Source organism: Crocuta crocuta, unplaced genomic scaffold (genome assembly GCF_008692635.1).
Source record: "Crocuta crocuta isolate KB4526 unplaced genomic scaffold, BGI_CrCroc_1.0 scaffold197, whole genome shotgun sequence".
NCBI lineage: Eukaryota > Metazoa > Chordata > Mammalia > Carnivora > Hyaenidae > Crocuta > Crocuta crocuta.
In genome coordinates this window covers 8,642,999-8,647,530 of record NW_027532002.1, presented here as the reverse complement: position 1 = coordinate 8,647,530, position 4,532 = coordinate 8,642,999, and the positions used below count along the sequence as shown (strand labels likewise).

The following is a 4,532-nucleotide window of genomic DNA, read 5'->3' as shown; positions in this document are numbered from 1 at the left end:
GAACAAACAATAAAAAATGTATTAATATGTTCAACAGCATTATAATTAAGAACAACTACTCATCAAAATAAAAAATAAAGTAACAAGCCACTGGAAAAGATGTTTGCAACACATAATACCATCCAAGGATTAGTATCCACAATATAAATATATTTTTAAAAGTTTTTATTTTTAAGTAATCTCCACATCCAATGTGGGGCTCAAACTCACAGACCCAAGAGTCGCATGCTACACCAACTGAGCCACGCCAGGCACCCCACCACAATATGTATTTAAAATCCTACAAATCAACATTAAACCTATAAACAACTAATAGAAAAAAAGTAAAAGATAAAAACAGGCATCTTATTAATAATCATGAGATGCATATTAAAATCACAATGAAGATGTGTAGGAACTGGAATTTTCTTACACAGATAGAAGTGTAAAATAGGTCAACAATATTAGGAAATTCTTTGGCATTACCCAGTAAAGTTGCATAAACTCAGTAATTCCTCTCTTAAAAATTCAGTTTAGTGAAATGCATCTACATGTTCATCAGGAGTCCTGTGTAGGAAAGATCATAATATTGTTGCAGTGGCAAAAAACTGGAAACAATCCAAATATCCAACAGAACAGGGAAATGCATTGCGGTATATGCATCAGATGGAATGTCATTTTAGCAGTGTGAATGAGTGCAAATCACTGCTGTCATCAACATGCATGACCCTCAAGAACAATGTTGAGTGAGTCACAAAAGAAAAAAAATTTTTGTAGGTAGGCCTCACGCCCAGTGCGAATTCTAACACAGAGCTTGAACTCACAACCCTGAGATTAAGACCTGAGCTGAGATCAAGTGTCCAACACTTAACCAACTGAGCCACCCAGGCACCCCAAAAGAAAAAAGAGCTTATAACAGGCAGAACAAAAAGTATTTGTATGATTACATACACATGTAGTAAGAGAATGTTAAAGTAAGAGAATGATTGCCACCAATTTCTTTGTATGATTACATACACATGTAATAAAAGAATGTTAAGAGAATGATTGCCACCAATCAGGTTACCTCTGATTGGGAGGAAGGGGAGGCAGGATGATTGGGAAGAGGCACATGGGAACCTACAAAGCTATTAGCAAAATTCTGTCTGTTTTTTTACATTTTTTTATTCATTTTGAGAGAGAGAAAGAACAAGTCAGGAGCTGTCCACTGTCAGCACAGAGCTGGACTTGGGACTTGAACCCAGGAACCACGAAATCATGACCTGAGCCAAAATTGGATACTTAATCGACTGAGCCACCCAGGTGCCTCAGCAAAGTTTTGTTGCTTTGTGATAGATACTAGCAAATCATTTTATTCTTTTTAAAATAATAATTTCATTATTAAACATGTATATATCATACACTCTTGTATGTATATTTCATAATTTAAAAGAGTTCTATAAAAGGAACAACTTGGAGCTAATTTTTAGAAACTAAACACATACCCCTAGTATGCCCGAGAATGTAAATTTATAAGGTTAGAACACGCTTCATGGAGGTCATTCACAAGTTCGACAAATTATTTAAAGAAATCAAGGTGTTTCGTATATCCTTGGTCACAGAGCATGACAATGAGCAGAACATCTCAGTCTCCTTTGCAACTGAATATGGCTATGTGACTAGATATGGGCTAACAGGCTACGAGCTGAAGAGCTGCGTGTCACTTCCAAGTCTTTCATTAACTTGGACCTCCTTGCCCTGGACATTTTCTTTATCATTCCCCCATGTATAGAGTTTCAACCATGTGGTTGAAGATAATACTCAGGGAGCAGTAGAAAAAAACCTGGATTTCTAATGGACCCTGGGCTGGGCCTCTGCTCTTATGGACCAGGACTACGTAGACAGCCCTGGACCTCTTACCTAGACTATTTAAGTTCCTATACTCTGAAATCTTTTTTTGCAGCAGCAAGTTGTCCCTTGATTAATAAAGCCTTTATGTGTTCCTTGTAAACATCCTTAAATAAGGCATGACTGAAAACGGAACAGTGCACATGCGGTATCATCATGGAAAAGATCAGCTGCCTCCACACCTTAGAAATTTCATTTTGTCGCTTCCTCAGACTTCCAGGCCTTAACACGCTGGGACAAGCTGGCTAAAAACTACAAGAGACCAAAGCTGACACCAGAATGCAAATTGATTCATTTAGTCGGTAAATTAAAACAGCAACACCTGTGCAGGCATAATTAATGCAGTTGATCCTCCTACAATCACGCTACCTGGAAAGCTAATTCATCAGAAGCTGTTTCCAGAAAACTGTTTCCAGCTGTTGGCCAGAAAACTGTAAAGTTCATGTGGTCAACTCGTTCTCTCCCCAGAGGGAGACCTGAATGGAACCTAGAAGGTTGCTTCATGAGCATAACATCAAAACAAGAGGAAACGGTTGAGATGGAAACTGGAGTCACAGGATCGAAATCAAAACCTAAAATCTCCTATCTTTATCTTCGCATGTGAAATGGTGTTGCAGCTGAGAGCAAAAACAGGTCAAAGTCAGAAGGTAAGGCTTTCTTTTCCTGACCCTAACCCTGACCTCAACTCCAACCCCACCCCAACCCTAATCCTAACCCCAACCCTAACCCTTCCTTTTCCCTGGACAATGGACACGACCAATGTGTGCCTCTGTGACTTTTTTTTTTAATCCTAAGGACTGGTCCAAGAGAATGTTGCATGTCTTTAATTAGATTTTCACCTGTTTGGAGACAAAAGAAAAACATAGACTTTCTGGGAATCTGGCTTTGTTCTGAGAATACGTTATTGTTATTTTTTGGTGGTGAACATCTTTTCTCTTATGACATGATGGTGGTAGTAGGTGTTGGATCTTTTTCATGTTAGTCTTTGGTAAACTGAGAATTTGGCAGTACTTCATCAGGCAGCACTCTTTTTTCTTAAAGAGTCATGAAATCGGGCACCTGGGTGGCTCAGTTGGTTAAGCCTCCAGCTTCAGCTCAGGTCATGATCTTGTGGGTCTGTGAGTTCGAGCCTGCATTGGGCTGTCTGCTGAGAACTCAGAGCCTGGAGCCGTCTTCAGATTCTATGTCTCCCTCTTCCTCGGCCCCATCCCTGCTTGTGCTCTGTCTCTCTCTCAAAAATTAAAAAAAAAAAAATTAAAAATTAAAGACTCATAAAACCTAAAGGCCCACTGTTGCATTTTCCCACAGATGAACAACCACCTCTTCTGACTGGCACATTCTTAAGATATGATAATAACTGCATACTGGTTGCTGAAGTTTTCTGAACCTTCAGGCTATCCTCCAGATGATGCATTTTTGGTCCGGTTTATACCTAAACTCCTGGATTTTTAAAATTTTGTCTCTTTTACTAGTTATCAGGACATATCATGATAGCCCTGAAGCATTTAGAACATCCCATGAATTCACTTTCTAAGAATACAGTAATTATGTCTTATAACAGTAACAATAACATCTAAAATTTTTTGAGTGTGTACTGTACACCAGGCACAGTAAGTTCTTTACATGGATTAATTCAGGTTTTCCTTTCAACAACCCTAGGAAGTAATTATAATTATTATTTGCATTTTAAGACGAGATGATCAGAGCACAGAGAGGTCATTAATTTGTCTAAGATCACACTGGACCTAGAACTCAAAATGAGGCAATCTTACTATTATTTTTTTTCATTAAATTGATCTCTCTTTTATCTATGAATATAATTTATTATCAAATTGGCTTGCATACAACCCCCCAGTGCTCATCCCAACAAGGGCCCTCCTCAGTGCCCATCAACCTATTTTCCCTCTCCCCCACCCCTTATCTACCCCTAGTTTGTTCTTTGTATTTAATAGTCTTTTGTGGTTTGCCTCCCTCCCTCTCTGTTTGTATCTATTCTCCTCCCTTCCCTTCCCCCACGGCCTTCTGCTGAGTTTCTCAAGATCCACATATGAGTGAAAACATATGATATCTGTTCTTCTCCGACTAACTTATTTCACTCAGCATAATAACTTCCAGTTTCATCCACATTGCTAAAAATGACGTGATTTCATTCTTTCTCATTGCCAAGTAGATCCACTGAATACGTAAACCACATCTTCTTTATCCATTCATCAGTTGATGAACATTTAGGCTCTTTCCATAATTTGGCTATTGTTGAAAGTGCTACTATAAAGATTGGGGTACACATGCCCCTATGCATCAGCACTAAAAATATGGAATGCTTCATGAATTTGCATCTCATCCTTGCACAGGACTGCTGCTAATCTTCTCTGTATCATTCCAATTTTAGTATATGTGCTGCCAAAGCGAGCACAGCAATCTGATTTTAAAGTCCATGCTCATTTTCTGTCTCAAAAAAATCAGGTCACCTTCCCATTAACAAATTAAATCCTGCTTTTTAAAAAATGTTTACTTATTTTAAAAAATTTAATGTTTATTATTGAGAGAGACAGAGCATCATGAGCAGGGGAGGAACAGAGAGAGAGGGAGAGAGAGAGGGAGAGAGAAAATCCCAAGTAGGCTCCATGCTGCCAGTACAGAGCCCTGTGAGGGGGTTGAACCCACAT

The 4,532-nt window shown here is 38.7% G+C and overlaps 1 non-coding gene across 1 annotated transcript; it reads right to left on the bottom strand.

Annotated features, from left to right (window-relative positions):
* Window positions 1-4,172: 4,172 nt before the first annotated feature.
* Window positions 4,173-4,279, bottom strand: LOC144241039 (U6 spliceosomal RNA). The gene has a single exon (XR_013337950.1). It is a non-coding gene; the product is annotated as a U6 spliceosomal RNA (small nuclear RNA).
* Between the last annotated feature and the right edge of the window lie 253 nt (window positions 4,280-4,532).